General features: G+C 45.7%; 1 pseudogene; it reads left to right on the top strand.

The window, feature by feature from the left end:
- The first annotated feature begins 3,376 nt into the window (after positions 1–3,376).
- LOC135535069 (tubulin-specific chaperone D-like) lies at positions 3,377–17,010 on the top strand (annotated as a pseudogene).
- The last annotated feature ends 783 nt before the right edge of the window (positions 17,011–17,793 follow it).

Raw genomic sequence — 17,793 nt, 5'->3', positions numbered from 1 at the left:
CTACAGTACCAACTCAACATGGTGGAGGAGTCTTATGAGACTGAGAGGCCAGGAACTATGGTCCCAGCCACAGGTAACTATAGAACTATGTAACTACAGGGAACTATGGTCCCAGCTACAGGTAACTATAGAACTAGGTAACTACAGGTAACTATGGTCCCAGCTACAGGTAACTATAGAACTAGGTAACTACAGGGAACTATGGTCCCAGCTACAGGTAACTATAGAACTAGGTAACTATGGTCCCAGCTACAGGTAACTATAGAACTAGGTAACTACAGGTAACACAGACTACAGTACCAACTCAACATGGTGGAGGAGTCTTATGGAGACTGAGAGGCCAGGGAACTATGGTCCCAGCTACAGGTAACTATAGAACTATGTAACTACAGGGAACTATGGTCCCAGCTACAGGTAACTATAGAACTAGGTAACTACAGGTAACTATGGTCCCAGCTACAGGTAACTATAGAACTAGGTAACTACAGGGTACTATGGTCCCAGCTAACAGGTAACTATAGAACTAGGTAACTACAGGTAACACAGACTACAGTACCAACTCAACATGGTGGAGGAGTCTTATGGAGACTGAGAGGCCAGGGAACTATGGTCCCAGCCACAGGTAACTACAGGGAACTATGGTCCCAGCTACAGGTAACTATAGAACTAGGTAACTACAGGGTACTATGGTCCCAGCTACAGGTAACTATAGAACTAGGTAACTACAGGGTACTATGGTCCCAGCTACAGGTAACACAGACTACAGCACCAACTCAACATGGTGGAGAAGTCTTATGGAGACAGAGAAGCCAGGGAACTATGGTCCCAGCTACAGGTAACTAGGTAACTACAGGGAACTATGGTCCCAGCTACAGGTAACTACAGGGAACTATGGTCCCAGCTACAGGTAACTAGGTAACTACAGGGTACTATGGTCCCAGCTACAGGTAACAATATGACTAGGTAACTACAGGTAACTATGGTACAAGCTACATGTAACAATAACACAGACGACAGCACCAGCTCCATAAGGTTCTATACTATCTCCAATCCCAAACCAAGACCTTACTCCTATACCTTATGTACTTTTTCAGATCTGAGAGGACTTCATGTGTGATTGATCTTCTGTCTGATATCTCCTCTCCCTTAGCTGAAAATCCTCAGCTATTTACCGACATCGAGGTGTTCCCCCCCTGCTTCACGGGGACCTGTGGGGGAAACGTAGCAGAGTGTCCCGACGGCCCTGTCATTTTTCGGCCCCGCCTCCTTCTATGGCCACGCTGAGTACGAGCTGGGCATCGCCGGGATGTTCGGAGGGTTCAGCGACTCCTTCTACTCTGGGTACCACAACAAGATCCCCAAGGCCCCGGGCTTTGAGAAGAGGAATCAGCTGTATCAACTGTTCCACTATCTGAACCACTGGAATCACTTTGGGGGAGGATACAGAGGGTCCTCGCTGAGGATCATGAAGGATCTGGTCAAATACTGACCACTGATCATATATGTACAGTAGCATGATGTACAACTACACTACCCATAATGTTCTGGAAAACATAGACACACCAATGACACTGACCAGCTTGAATGGCCTCACAAAGTCTTCCACTACAGCCTAGTCTTCCATCCCGAAGGGAACAAATCATTTTTGGGTGAAAATATTAGTTATTTCGAAAAGCAAGAAACAAGAAAACTATGATCCTATGGTATAGAAGAGAGATTCCACAAAAACCCATTCCATATTCCTCTTCATCTTGAAATGCTTGAGAAATAAAAAATGTTTGAGCTAACATTCCACAGTTGTTTGAAAGCAGAAGTGATTTTAATGCTCTAGTGTAAGACTAAACATAGAGTATTGCACATCCATTTGCTTAAATAAACATAACAGCAAGCAAGGTTGTGATCTGTTTGAGTTGTAACAGTTAGCTTTGTTAAAAGCTGTGTTAATACTAAGAGTGCAATGCTAAATAAAGGACATTACTTCCTCTACTGTGACCATGTGTTGAATACCTCAATAAGGACAATAACCTAATAAAGGGCACTATACACAGAGTTTACAAAACATTAGGAACACCTTCCTAATATTGAGTTGCACCCCCCTTTCGCCCCCAGATCAGCCTCAATTCGCCAGGCCACGGACTCTACAAGGTGTCCAATGTGTTCCACAGGGATGCTGACTGATGTTGACTCCAATGCTTCCCACAGTTGTGTCAAGTTGGTTGTCCTTTGGGGTGGTGGACCATTCTTGATACGTTCTTGGAAAACCCAGCAGCGATGCAGTTCTTGACACAAACCGGCGCACCTGATCCCTACTACCATACCCCGTTCAAAGGCACTTAAATTTGTCTTGCCCATTCACCCTCTGAATGGCAACACGTACACAATCCATGTCTAAATCATTCTTTACCCCGTCTCCTCTCCTTCATCAACACTGATAGAAGTGAATTTAACAGGTGATATCAATAAGGATCATAGCTCTCAGCTGGATTCACCTGGTCAGTCTATGTCATGGAAAGAGCAGGTGTTGTTAATGTTTTGTAGACTCAGTGTATTTTTATTTCTATTTTCATAATATACATGAGGTGAGATAATATTTCCACCTCTGAATAAGTCTGACGCGTATGGCGCGTCCCTCAATAACGAAACGCCTTTTTGTCCCCAATCGCATAACGTACTGTAGGGTGTAGCAACGTGCAAACTTCACAACAGATAACAGACCTCCGCCGCTGCGTGATCATCATTATCTGAAGTTATAATAATACATTTTCAGGACAGAATTTTCACAACTACAGGTATGCATTCATACGCCTACGATAACCAAATGTTTGAGCTGTGTGTGTTCACTCAAATTCTGTTTGATTTCTGTTGCCACTTGCCAACCAACAGCACTAGCTAGTTAGCTAGCATCATTGGCTAGTATCGGCATGAATAGAACGCAAATCATTGACACGCCCATGCTAGAAGTCACACCTTTCTCATCGAGCTATCAAAACATCAAGGCAAGCTAGCTACACTTGCTAGCTATTATGTAGACGTGTGTTTAAGCAGTGGACATTAGACATGCATATAACCAAGTGCATGAAATGTACCTGTAATCTAGGCATCTATAATGGCCCAGACCGACATGGATTCCGGGAGGATGGAGGCGGCGGCAGGAGCCCGAGGTGATCGCTAAAGCCAGTGTCTTGGGAGTTTTACTGAGAGCACTGAGATTCGAGCCCTGATCTCCAGCCTACCAGTGGTTCACGAGAACATCGTGACACTGGAGTCAGCCATAGAGGTTCCTCAGTGAGATTCATACTCTACGTGTTTAGTCTGTTGTTGTTGTGGCCAACTTGATCCAGTCTTGCATGGAACAGTCTGTGGGCTTTAGGCCTAAATGCGTGTACCATCTACAGACATCAGTTTTAATACGTTCATAACTTAGACATACCACAATCATAAGCAGTGAAAGAAAAGTCAACAACTTTGTTGACCAGTTCTTTTTTTCTCTACAGTGATAATGGACCGTTATCAGGAGCAGCCCCATCTCCTGGATCCACATCTGGGTAACAACACTACACACACACAGCACATCACATCTGGGTAACAACACTACACACACACAGCACATCACATGCTATTCTGCTTTAGTGAAACATGGGTTTGTTAGGATAGCATGATGATGACAGTGTTTCTTTCCTCTGACCACAGAGTGGATGTTGAACCTGCTGTTGGAGCTCATCAGGAGTGAACAGTCTCCTCCTCTACTGGTACACCTGGGCTTCAAATTCCTCTACATCATCTCCAAGGTAACTACAGACAGATGGATTCATCTACATCATCTCCAAGGTAACTACAGGCAGATGGATTCCTCTACATCATCTCCAAGGTAACTACAGGCAGAGGCATCATCTCCAGATTCATATGTGATGGATTCATCTACATCATCTCCAAGGTAACTACAGTCAGATGGATTCATCTACATCATCTCCAAGGTAACTACAGACGGATTCATCTATATCTCCAAGGTAACTACAGACAGATGGATTAATCTACATCGCCAAGGTAACTACAGACAGATGGATTCATCTACATCGCCAAGGTAACTACAGACAGATGGATTCATCTACATTGCCAAGGTAACTACAGACAGATGGATTCATCTACACTACAGACCAAGGTAACTACAGACAGATGGATTCATCTACATCGCCAAGGTAACTACAGACAGATGGATTCATCTACATCGCCAAGGTAACTACAGACAGATGGATTCATCTCCATCGCCAAGGTAACTACAGACAGATGGATTCATCTCCAAGGTAACTACAGACAGATGGATTCATCTACATCATCACACAGATAGTAAGAGTTCAGTTTGTGAAGCCCAGTGTTCTGATGTGTGTGTTGATTCTGTGGTGTCTTACCCTATGGCCTCTGGCTACAGTTAGAAGTGTGGTCCTCGCTCAGCTTTCTCAGCCTGAGCCGTTGGGACGAGTCAGACTCCTCTAACTCAGGTGTGTTTGTCTCGGCCAGGTGAGAGGGTATAAGATCTTCATGCAGCTCTTCCCCCATGAGGTGGCTGATGTCCAGCCAGTCCTGGACCTCCTGTGTCGACAGGACCCCAGAGACCCAGAGGTGAGCCTGAATTTCTTAGTTACGAGTCGTCAATAGAAGGTGGGCCTACCACGTCCTAGCCCAGTAGCTAGTGTTCAACCCCCTGATTTCTCATGTTACAAGACCCTAATGGAAGGATAACCCTTTACTTGAAGGGTACCTTCATAAACTATACATTGATAAACATTACATTGCAAGCAGAGTATCCATTGATTCTACCCTCTTGTTGCTTTCTAGATTAGGCCTATAGGGATTCAACTGTTTACTTTCTAGATTAGGCCTATAGGGATTCAACTGTTTACGTTCTAGATTAGGCCTATAGGGATTTAATGGTTGACTTCCAAGTTGTTTAATGTAATATATGAAGTGACATGTTTGTCTGTGTATTGTCCCTGTCTGTATCTTGTTATGGTTACAAATCAAATGTTATTTGTTACATGCTTCGTTAACAATAGGTGTGGATTTACAGTGAAATGCTGATTTACAGGCCCTTCCCAACAATGCAGAGAGAAAATAGAGAAATAAACAAAAAGTAAAACACGTAATAATAAATACACAATGAGTAACGATAACATGGCTTTATACACGGGGTACCAGTACTGAGTCAATGATAACATGGCTTTATACACGGGGTACCAGTACTGAGTCAATGATAACATGGCTTTATACACGGGGTACCAGTACTGAGTCAATGATAACATGGCTTTATACACGGGGTACCAGTACTGAGTCAATGATAACATGGCTTTATACACGGGGTACCAGTACTGAGTCAATGATAACATGGCTTTATACACGGGGTACCAGTACTGAGTCAATGATAACATGGCTTTATACACGGGTACCAGTACTGAGTCAATGATAACATGGCTTTATACACGGGTACCAGTACTGAGTCAATGATAACATGGCTTTATACACGGGGTACCAGTACAGAGTCAATGATAACATGGCTTTATACACGGGGTACCAGTACTGAGTCAATGATAACATGGCTTTATACACGGGGTACCAGTACTGAGTCAATGATAACATGGCTTTATACACGGGGTACCAGTACAGAGTCAATGATAACATGGCTTTATACACGGGGTACCAGTACAGAGTCAATGATAACATGGCTTTATACACGGGTACCAGTACAGAGTCAATGATAACATGGCTTTATACACGGGGTACCAGTACAGAGTCAATGATAACATGGCTTTATACACGGGTACCAGTACAGAGTCAATGATAACATGGCTTTATACAGGGTACCAGTACTGAGTCAATGATAACATGGCTTTATACACGGGGTACCTGTACTGAGTCAATGATAACATGGCTTTATACACGGGTACCAGTACCAGAACGATTTAACAGTCTATATCATGGCTTGGGGGGGTCCTGTTGGTTCCAGACTTGGTGTATCGGTACCAGTTCCGAGGGGCGGTAGCAGAGATGATAACAGTCTATGACTTGGGTGGCTGGAGTCTTTGACCATTTGTACGGGCCTTCCTCTGAGTCACCGCCTGGTATAGGGTCCTGGATGTCAGGGAGCTCAGCCCCAGTGATGTATTGGGCCGTTTGCAATACCCTCTGATAGCGCCCTTGTGGTCGGATGGTACCGGTGATGCAGCCAATCAAGATGCTCTCAATGGTGCCTCCTGAGGGAGAAGAGGCGTTGTACGTGCCCTCTTCACAACTGTATTGGTGTGTGGACAATGATCGATCCTTAGTGATGTGGAACATGAGGGACTTGAGCTCTTGACCCGCTCTACTCCAGCCCCATCTATGCAAATGGGGGCGTGGCTACCAGCCCTCCATTTCCTGTAGTCCACAATCAGCTCATTTGTATTTCTGACGTTGAGGAGAGGGTTGTTGTCCTGGCAACACACCGCCAGGCCCTCTGACCTCCCTATAGGCTTCCTCAACGTTGATGGGAGAGGTTGTTGTCCTGGCAACACACCGTTGGTCTCTGACTTCTATAGGCTTCCTCAACGTTGAGCAGAGGTTGTTGTCCTGGCAACACCGCCGGGTCTCTGACCTCCCTTGTAGGCTTCCTCAACGTTGATAGAGGTCCTGTTGTCCTGGCAACACACCGCCAGGTCTCTGACCTCCCTTTTAGGCTTCCTCACCGTGGTCGGTGTTCAACCAGGTTGATGTCTGAAAATGTTAGTATGGTTTTGCCGTGGTGCCTTCGTGGCTGAAGGGAGGACAGGAGGTAAAGAAGTATGCACACCCTGAGGGCCCCTGTGTTGAGGGTCACGTGAGGGATGTGTTGTTGACTCTCACAGTTCAATACATTTTAATTCAAGTGTTTCTCTCCTTCAACGCTTCCTGTCAGACCTGGGAGACCCCTTGCATGTTGCTGCTGTGGCTGTCTATGACCTGTCTGATACCTTTGACCTCTAACCCTAACCCTCTCTTTCTGCCCCTTGTATTAGACCTGGGAGACCCGCTACATGTTGCTGCTGTGGCTGTCCATGACCTGTCTGATACCCTTTGACCTCTCCGTCTTGACGGTCACCTGAACTCTGACCCCAGCCAGACCAGAGAACCAATCATGGACCGCATCTGGCGGTCGCCAAGGTAACTAATTCCAGACTCCCCTGCCTTGGTCAGTGTTCAGTCGTGTCCTCCCAGATCCAGTCCCTGTATGATGTATTGAGTGTGTAACTAACCCCTGGTCTGTTGTTATTTCCAGTCCCTGTATGATGTATTGAGTGTGTAACTAACCCCTGGTCTGTTGTTATTTCCAGTCCCTGTATGATGTATTGAGTGTGTAACTAACCCCATGGTCTGTTGTTATTTCCAGTCCTACCTGATGGTCACTGATAAGTCAAGGGATGCTGCATCTGTGTTGGTATCAAAGTAAGTATTCAACTTTATTGTTTTAAAAAGGCAACAACATTTGTGATGCGTTTCATGTTTTTTCCCAGAAGAGGGCGATCTTGTACTTGAAGATGAATAGGTTCATCCCTATAGGCTTCCTCACACACACACACACACATACACACACAGGCTTACTGAGTGGTCTACGTGTGTTGTTTTCCTAACTGTCTGTGTTTACAGTTTACTGAGTGGTCCTAGTGTGTTGTCATCTAACTGTCTGTGTTTACACTGTGTGTGTTTACAGTTTACTGAGTGGTCCTAGTGTGTTGTCGTCTAACTGTCTGTGTTTACAGTTTACTGAGTGGTCCTAGTGTGTTTGTCACTGTCTGTGTTTACAGTTCACCTGTCTGTGTTTCATCTATCTGTCTGTGTTTAGACTGAGTGGTCCTAGTGTGTTGTCATCTAACTGTCTGTGTTTACAGTTTACTGAGTGGTCCTAGTGTGTTGTCGTCTAACTGTCTGTGTTTACAGTTTACTGAGTGGTCCTGGTGTGTTGTCGTCTAACTGTTTTACAGTTTACTTGTCCTAGAGGGTCTAACTGTCTGTGTTTACAGTTCACTGAGTGGTCCTAGTGTGTTGTCGTCTAACTGTCTGTGTTTACAGTTTACTGAGTGGTCCCTAGTGTGTTGTCGTCTAACTGTCTGTGTTTACAGTTTACTGAGTGGTCCTAGCGTGTTGTCATCTAACTGTCTGTGTTTACAGTTTACTGAGTGGTCCTAGTGTGTTGCCGTCTGTCTGTGTTCACTGAGTGGTCCTAGCGTGTTGTCATCTAACTGTCTGTGTTTACAGTTCACAGAGTGGTCCTAGTGTGTTGTCGTCTAACTGTCTGTGTTTACAGTTTACTGAGTGGTCCTAGTGTGTTGTCGTCTAACTGTCTGTGTTTACAGTTTACTGAGTGGTCTAACGTGTTGTCATCTAACTGTCTGTGTTTACAGTTTACTGAGTGGTCTATTGTGTTGTCATCTAACTGTCTGTGTTTACAGTTTACTGAGTGTCTAGAGTGTTGTCATCTAACTGTCTGTGTTTACAGTTTACTGAGTGGTCCTAGTGTGTTGTCGTCTAACTGTCTGTGTTTACAGTTCACTGAGTGGTCCTAGTGTGTTGTCGTCTAACTGTCTGTGTTTACAGTTTACTGAGTGGTCCTAGTGTGTTGTCGTCTAACTGTCTGTGTTTACAGTTCACTGAGTGGTCCTAGTGTGTTGTCATCTAACTGTCTGTGTTTACAGTTTACTGAGTGGTCCTAGTGTGTTGTCATCTAACTGTCTGTGTTTACAGTTCACTGAGTGGTCCTAGTGTGTTGTCATCTAACTGTCTGTGTTTACAGTTTACTGAGTGGTCCTAGTGTGTTGTCATCTAACTGTCTGTGTTTACAGTTTACTGAGTGGTCCTAGTGTGTTGTCGTCTAACTGTCTGTGTTTACAGTTTACTGAGTGGTCCTAGTGTGTTGTCATCTAACTGTCTGTGTTTACAGTTTACTGAGTGGTCCTAGTGTGTTGTCATCTAACTGTCTGTGTTTACAGTTTACTGAGTGGTCCTAGTGTGTTGTCATCTAACTGTCTGTGTTTACAGTTCACTGAGTGGTCCTAGTGTGTTGTCATCTAACTGTCTGTGTGTACAGTTTACTGAGTGGCTCCTAGGAGACTTCCTGGACTGGAGTCTGACCACCATCTCTCAGGCCAGTGACCAGACATGGGTGTACTGTAATCCTGGACGGGGCCCTGCAGTCTCTGGTATGACACACACACACACCGTTTGTCTGTCCTCAGTTTGTGTGTGTGTGTGTGTGTTGTTGCAGTGACCAGGCCATGGGAGGTACTGTAATCCTGGACGGGGCCCTGCAGTCTCTGGTATGACACACACACACACCGTCTGTCTGTCCTCAGTGTGTCACTGAGTGGTGTGTGTGTGTGTTGTCAGGCCATGGGAGGTACTGTAATCCTGTGCCCTGCAGTCTCTGGTATGACACACACACACTAGTGTGTCTGTCCTCTAAGTGTGTGTGTGTTACAGTGATCAGGCCCTGAGTTTACAAGAGCCTACATGTACGGCTGCCATGTTTGTGGGAGATCAGAGCCTCTGTGGGTTTGGCAGGTTGGCAGGTGTTTCGTGCTGCACCTGTTGTCAGTGTTTTACGACTGAGGGAGTGTGAACGTAACTGTCTGTGGTAATTACTAGCCTGGTCACAGACCTGTGTTTACAGAACTGGTATCCCTCCCCAGGGGTGTGCTATACAGCCCTAATCTGTCAGTGTGTAGTCTATAGATATCACTGAGTCATTCTTTACCAGTGTGTAGTAGTATATAGATATACTGTCTGGTAGTCATTACTTTACCAGTGTCCTAGTAGTAGTCATCTAATGTCTGTGTTAGTCATTACTTTACCAGTGTAGTAGTATATAGATTCACTGCTGGTAGTCATTACTTTACCAGTGTAGTAGTAGTAGTATATAGATATACTGGTAGTCATTACTTTACCAGTGGGGAGTACTAGATATCCTGCTGGGTCCTTAACCAGTGTAGTAGTAGTATATAGACACACTGCTGGTAGTCATTACTTTACCAGTGTAGTAGTGTGTATATAGATATACTGCAGTAGACCACCAGTGTAGTAGTAGTAGTACTATAGATATACTGCTGGTAGGCTTTACCTGCAGTAGTAGTAGTAGTAGTAGTAGTACATAGATACACTGCTTGTCTGTCTTTCAGTGTAGTAGTAGTAGTATATAGATATTACTGTGAGTCATTACTTTACCAGTGTAGTAGTAGTATATATATATGACCTGGTAGTCGGGGCTTTACCAGTGTAGTAGTAGAGTATACACATACACCGTTTGTCTGTCTTAACCAGTGTAGTAGTGTGTAGTAGTATGTGTGTGTGCTGGTAGTCATTACTTTACCAGTGTAGTAGTAGTATGTAATCCTGGACGGGTCATTACTTTACCAGTGTAGTAGTATACAGATACACCACCGTTAGTCATTACTTTACCAGTGTGTGTAGATATACTGCTGTTGCAGTGACCAGGCCATGGGAGTAGTACTGTAATATCTGCTGGTAGTCATTACTTTACCAGTGTCTGGTATAGTACATAGATATACTGCTGGTAGTCTGTCTTTACCAGTGTAGTAGTAGATATACTGCCGATAGTGTACTTTACCAGTGTAGAGTAGTATATAGATATACTGCTGGTAGTCATTGTTTACCAGTGTAGTAGAGTATAGAGATATACTGCTGGGTTTACCAGTGTGGGAGATGGTAGGTGATATCGTGCTGCACCTGTTGTCAGTTTTTACGAGTGAGGGAGGGATAACTGCTGGAAGAAACTTTACCAGTCTGGTGGTAATTAGATAGCCTGGTCAGTCAGACCAGTGTTTAGTAGTAACTGATATCCCAGATCCTTTACCAGGGGTTGGTATACAGCCCATAACAGATCTGGGACTTTACCAGTGTAGTGTAGTAGTCTATAGATATACTGCTGGTAGTCATTACTTTACCAGTGTAGTAGTAGTAGTAGTAGTAGTATATAGATATACTGCTGGTAGTCATTACTTTACCAGTGTGTAGTAGTAGTAGTAGTAGAGATATACTGCTGGTAGTCATTACTTTACCAGTGTAGTAGTAGTAGTAGTATAGATATACTGCTGGTAGTCATTACTTTACCAGTGTAGTAGTAGTAGTAGTAGTATATAGATATACTGCTGGTAGTCATTACTTTACCAGTGTAGTAGTAGTATATATAGATATACTGCTGGTAGTCGTTACTTTACCAGTGTAGTAGTAGTAGTATATAGATATACTGCTGGTAGTCATTGTACCAGTGTAGTAGTAGTAGTAGTAGTAGTGTATGGATATACTGCAGTAGTCATTACTTTACCAGTGTAGTAGTAGTAGTATATGGATATACTGCTGGTAGTCATTACTTAACCAGTGTAGTAGTATATAGATATACTGCTGGTAGTCATTACTTTACCAGTGTAGTAGTAGTAGTATATAGATATACTGCTAGTAGTCATTACTTAACCAGTGTAGTAGTAGTATATAGATATACTGCCGGTAGTCATTACTTTACCAGTAGTAGTAGTAGTATATAGATATACTGCTAGTAGTCATTACTTTACCAGTGTAGTAGTAGTAGTATATAGATATACTGCTAGTAGTCATTACTTAACCAGTGTAGTAGTAGTATATAGATATACTGCTGGTAGTCATTACTTTACCAGTGTAGTAGTAGTAGTAGTAGTATATAGATATACTGCTGGTAGTCATTACTTTACCAGTGTAGTAGTAGTAGTAGTAGTATATAGATATACTGCTGGTAGTCATTACTTTACCAGTGTAGTAGTAGTATATAGATATACTGCTGGTAGTCATTACTTAACCAGTGTAGTAGTAGTAGTATATAGATATACTGCTAGTAGTCATTACTTAACCAGTGTAGTAGTAGTATATAGATATACTGCTGGTAGTCATTACTTTACCAGTGTAGTAGTAGTATATAGATATACTGCTGGTAGTCATTACTTTACCAATAGAGGTGCTATGGCCGACCTGCCCACACTAATCCCCAGTCCCTCACCCTCTTCCACTTTATCTTTATGTCCTATAGTTGTGGTTTCATCAACCATCTTGATATAACAGTGTATTTTAGAAGATTTTTTTCAGGTCAACTCTTGTGTTGTGTCAGTCTAAGTAGCTAATTTAATGCAACCCTCAAGCGAGCAGTGTATCAAAGGAATATTGTGGCGTTGAAACTGGCGCTACGTGTTTACGAACAGTCTCTCCTTCTCTCTGTGCTCTGTAATATGACTGGGAGGGGAAACCGGCTTTGTCTCTCTCTCTCTATGTGGCGCTCAGAGCGTTTAAAACTGGCTCTGTGTGTTCTGACGCCCCGAGGGGCTTCAACGGGCTCTAGTAAGGTCTTTGTTTTGCACAGTTGCGTTTTGAATTTGGCCAATGCAGCAAAACACTTTAAAGAGCCGCTGAGAAATGGTTTAGAAGAGTAGTTAAAATGAACCTTTATCAAACGGCAGTCCTCACTGCAACATGTAATGACATCCAGAAGGTTGAGGTTAGTGGTGATCTAATCCCAGACTACATCCAGAAGGTTGAGGTTAGTGGTGATTTAATCCCAGACTACATCCAGAAGGTTGAGGTTAGTGGTGATCTAATCCCAGACTACATCCAGAAGGTTGAGGTTAGTGGTGATCCCAGACTACATCTAATCCCAGACTACATCCAGAAGGGTGGTGATGGTTAGTGGTGATTTAATCCCAGACTACATCCAGAAGGTTGACTATCCAGAGGTTAGTGGTGATTAATCCCAGACTACATCCAGAAGGTTGAGGAGGTTCCCAGACTACATCAGAAGGTTGAGGTTAGTGGTGATTTAATCCCAGACTACATCCAGAAGGTGGAGGTTAGTGGTGATGTAATCCCAGACTACATCCAGAAGGTTGAGGTTAGTGGTGATGTAATCCCAGACTACATCCAGAAGGTTGAGGTTAGTGGTGATCTAATCCCAGACTCCATCCAGAAGGTTGAGGTTAGTGGTGATGTAATCTCAGACTCCATCCAGAAGGTTGAGGTTAGTGGTGATGTAATCCCAGACTACATCCAGAAGGTGGAGGTTAGTGGTGATCTAATCCCAGACTACATCCAGAAGGTTGAGGTTAGTGGTGATGTAATCTCAGACTCCATCCAGAAGGTTGAGGTTAGTGGTGATGTAATCCCAGACTACATCCAGAAGGTTGAGGTTAGTGGTGATGTAATCTCAGACTACATCCAGAAGGTTGAGGTTAGTGGTGATGTAATCCCAGACTACATCCAGAAGGTTGAGGTTAGTGGTGATCTCACTCTCAAAAGGGGAGGAGCCACAACATTATGAACAAAACAAGTGTTGGAATTTCACAACTTTAAAGGAAAATGTATTATTTCAATCTCATCCACGATGTTGATGTTGTTGCTCTCTCTCTCCTGTCTCTCTCTCCTCTCTACTGTCTCTCTCTCTCTCCTGTCTCTCTCTCTCCTGTCTCTCCTCTCTCCTGTCTCTCTCTCCTCTCTCTCCTGTCTCTCCTGTCTCCTGTCTCTCTCTCCTCTCTCCTGTCTCTCTCTCCTGTCTCTCGTCCCTCTCCTCTCCTGTCTCTCTCCTCTCCTCTCCTGTCTCTCTCCTCTCCTCTCCTGTCTCTCTCCTCTCCTCTCCTGTCTCTCCTCTCTCTCCTGTCTCTCCTCTCTCTCCTGTCTCCCGTCTGTCTTCTAGGCCCAGCTATTCAAGCATGGCAAGAGAGATGACTTTCTCCAGTACGGTAAGAATGTCCTTCAATAGTTGCTTTTTAATCAGCAATTTGACTTTATCCATTGTGATAAGTAGTTGTCTTACCTCCTTTATCCATTGTGATAAGTAGTTGTCTTACCTCCTTCATCCATTGTGTTAAGTAGTTGTCTTACCTCCTGCATCCATTGTGATAAGTAGTTGTCTTACCTCCTTTATCCATTGTGATAAGTAGTTGTCTTACCTCCTTTATCCATTGTGATAAGTAGTTGTCTTACCTCCTGCTTCTATTGTGATAAGTAGTTGTCTTAGCTCCTGCATCCATTGTGATAATAGCATCTGGTAAATAAATGAATTAAATGTAGGTGATCTTCTAATGTTGACTGCTGTGACCATGTCGTGATGCTGGCTGTAGGTGATGGTGTGTGATGCTAACGCTCGGTGTAAACCTAACCCCTGACATCACTGAGCCTCTCACATTAAACCAGTCTCTCTCCTGTAGTGTTTTGTCTGACCAACGTAGTGGTGAGCACATTAAACCAGTCTCCTTCCTGTAGTGTTTTGTCTGACCAACGTAGTGGTGAGCACATTAAACCAGTCTCTCCTGTAGTGTTTTGTCTGACCAACGTAGTGGTGAGCACATTAAACCAGCCTCTTTCCTGTAGTGTTTTGTCTGACCAACGTAGTGGTGAGCACATTAAACCAGCCTCTCCTGTAGTGTTTTGTCTGACCAACGTAGTGGTGAGCACATTAAACCAGCCTCTCTCCTGGTAGTGTTTTGTCTGACCAACGTAGTGATGTACATTAAACGATGTGACCCAGATTCTTCACCTGGTGGCTATTCTCCACAGCACGCTGTCTCGCCAAAACAATGATGTAACTACGTTAACAATGTAATCACAAGCAGCTGTGGCTCAAAGCAGCCTCAGAAATAGTTTCCCGTCAGCCACGTTGAATAACATCTGAGAGTGTAAACATCTAGCCAATACATTTTGAAGCATCGGTTGTGAACTTTGAGTGACGATTTGACATTTTTAAAGTCAAAGTAGAAACCCATACTCTGAGTAGTCATGTCTCCTGCTCCTGAGTCGACACCTCTGGGTGCAACGTCCTCGTCCGACTGGCTGTTTCTCTGGCCAGCTCTCATTGGCTCCTGGTGATGATCACCGCCCTGAAGAGTTGTCGTTGCACATCTCACACTACAAAGAGCCGTTCCCGAGTGCCGATAAAATGTTTAAAAATATTGTGATGGTTCAAAGAGGAGATGGGCAGCCCTCAGACTGCATCTCAGACCACGCGCCGGTGACGGTCACGCCGAGTCGGCACCCACGCGCCCCGAGTCGGCAGCCACGCGCCCCGAGTCGGCAACCACGCGCCCCGAGTCGGCACCCACGCGCCCCGAGTCGGCACCCACGCGCCCCGAGTCGGCAACCACGCGCCCCGAGTCGGCAACCCCGCGCCCCGAGTCGGCAACCACGCGCCCGAGTCGGCAACCCCGAGTCGGCAACCCCGAGTCGGCAACCCCGCGCCCCGAGTCGGCAACCCCGAGTCGGCAACCCCGCAGTCGGCCCGAGTCGGCAACCAACCCCGCGCCCGAGTCGGCAACGCCCGAGTCGGGCAACCCCGAGTCGGGTAACCCACGGCGCCCGAACTCGGCAACCCACGCGCCCCGAGCCGGCAGCCACGCGCCCCGAGCCGGCAGCCACTCGCCCCGATCCGGCACCCACGCGCCCCGAGCCGGCACCCACGCGCCGCCCCGAGCCGGCACCCACGCGCCCCGAGCCGGCACCCACGCGCCCCGAGTCGGCAGCGACACGAGGAGCTTGTCTCCAATCTCCAAAACTTGTATGGGATGGCGAAATCAAATGCCCGGTTTAACCTGTGGTGCTGCAGTGTCTGGACCAGTGTAGTGTTACCATGGTACTAGTGTGTGTGTGTGTTTTCCTCAGCTCCGGTGGTGCTGCAGTGCCTGGACCAGTGTAGTGTTACCATGGTACTAGTGTGTGTGTGTTTTCCTCAGCTCCGGTGGTGCTGCAGTGTCTGGACCAGTGTAGTGTTACCATGGTACTAGTGTGTGTGTGCACCCAGCGGTGGTGCTGCAGCACGTCGGACCAGTGTAGTGTTACCCATGGTACTAGTCGGTGCCACGCTCCCCGAGTCGGCAGCCAGTGTCTGGCCCCCGAGTAGGCAGCCATGCAGCCGGTGGTGTTTTCCTCAGCTCCAGTCGGCAGTCTGGACCAGTGTAGTGTTACCATGGTACTGTGTGTGTGTTTTCAGCCACTCCGGTGGTGCCCAGTGTCTGGACCAGCCAGTGTTACCATGGTACTAGTGTGTGTGTGTGTTCCTCAGCTCCGGTGGTGCTGCAGTGCCTGGACCAGTGTAGTGTTACCATGGTACTAGTGTGTGTGTGTGTGTTCCTCAGCTCCGGTGGTGCTGCAGTGTCTGGACCAGTGTAGTGTTACCATGGTACTAGTGTGTGTGTGTTTTCCTCAGCTCCGGTGGTGCTGCAGTGTCTGGACCAGTGTAGTGTTACCATGGTACTAGTGTGTGTGTGTTTTCCTCAGCTCCGGTGGTGCTGCGGTGTCTGGACCAGTGTCACGTGGCAGAGAGCAGCCAGGCTATGCTGAGGAAGCTGGGGGTCAAACTGGTCCAGAGACTGGGTCTGACCTTCCTCAAGCCCCGACTGGCCAAGTGGAGGTGAGACACACACACACACTGAGGTAGGAGTCAAGCTGGTACAGAGACTGTCTCCCCTTCCTCAAGCAGTGGAGGAGACCCACTCCCTCGATGTTAATTTGGGAGCCTTCGCATGCCGTTGAGCGTTAAGGGAAAGCTGGTCTCACTGTGTTGAGACCTTGTATGTTTGCTTGTCATTCAGGTATCAGAGAGGGAGTCGCTCCCTGGCAGCCAACCTGTCTCTGGCCCAGTCTGGCTCCACAGTCCAGGCTGTTAGTCCAGACATGGAGACCCAGAGCCAGGAGGAGGACTACGATATCCCAGAGGAGGTGGAGAACGTCATCGGTCAGTCAGCGTTACTCTCTCTCTCCTTCTTTCTATCTTTCTCTTTTTCTTTTTCTTTCTCTCTCTCTGGTTTCTCTCTGGTTCTCTCTCTGGTTCTCTCTCTGGTTCTCTCAGCTCTCTCTGGTTCTCTCTCTGGTTCTCTCTCTCTGGTTCTCTTCTCTGGTTCTCTCAGCTCTCTCTGGTTCAGTCTCAGCTATTCTGGTAGTCTTCTCTCTGTCTTATGGTATTCAGGTAGTGACTCTCTCAGGTAGTCTCTGGTTCTCTCTGTCTTATGGTATTCAGGTAGTGTCTCTCTGGTTCAGGTAGTCTCTGTCTTATGGTATTCAGGTAGTGTCTCTGTCTTATGGTATTCAGGTAGTGACTCTCTGGTCTCTCTCTGGTTCTTATGTAGTGATTCAGGTAGTCTCTCTCTGTCTTCTGGTATTCAGTCACAGCTATTCAGGTAGTGACTCTCTCTCTCTGTCTTATGGTATTCAGGTAGTGACTCTCTCTCTGTCTTATGGTATTCAGGTAGTGACTCTCTCTCTGTCTTATGGTATTCAGGTAGTGACTCTCTCTCTCTCTGTCTTATGGTATTCAGTCACAGCTATTCAGGTAGTGACTCTCTCTCTCTGTCTTATGGTATTCAGTCAGTGACTCTCTCTCTCTGTCTTATGGTATTCAGGTAGTGTCTCTCTCTCTCTCTCTCTGGTGTTCAGTCACAGCTATTCAGGTAGTGACTCTCTCTCTCTGTCTGTTATTTCACAGAGCAACTGTTGGGTGGGCTGGAAAGACAAGGAGACCATCTGTGCAGCTGGTCTGCTGCTAATGGTAAGTTGTCACATTGACTGAACAATGCGCCTGTCTTTCAGAAGGCAGAAGGACTTCTCTCTGGCTATAGGCAGGAGCACTGAGTTATATATTACATTTTACTCTTTATTTAACCAGGCAAGTGTTAAGAACACATTCTTATTTTCAATGATGGCCTAGGAACAGTGGGTTAACTGCCTGTTCAGGGGCAGAACAACAGATTTGTACCTTGTCAGCTCAGGGGT

This window comes from Oncorhynchus masou, unplaced genomic scaffold (genome assembly GCF_036934945.1).
Source record: "Oncorhynchus masou masou isolate Uvic2021 unplaced genomic scaffold, UVic_Omas_1.1 unplaced_scaffold_4394, whole genome shotgun sequence".
NCBI lineage: Eukaryota > Metazoa > Chordata > Actinopteri > Salmoniformes > Salmonidae > Oncorhynchus > Oncorhynchus masou.
This window is presented reverse-complemented; position numbering and strand designations above follow the sequence as displayed.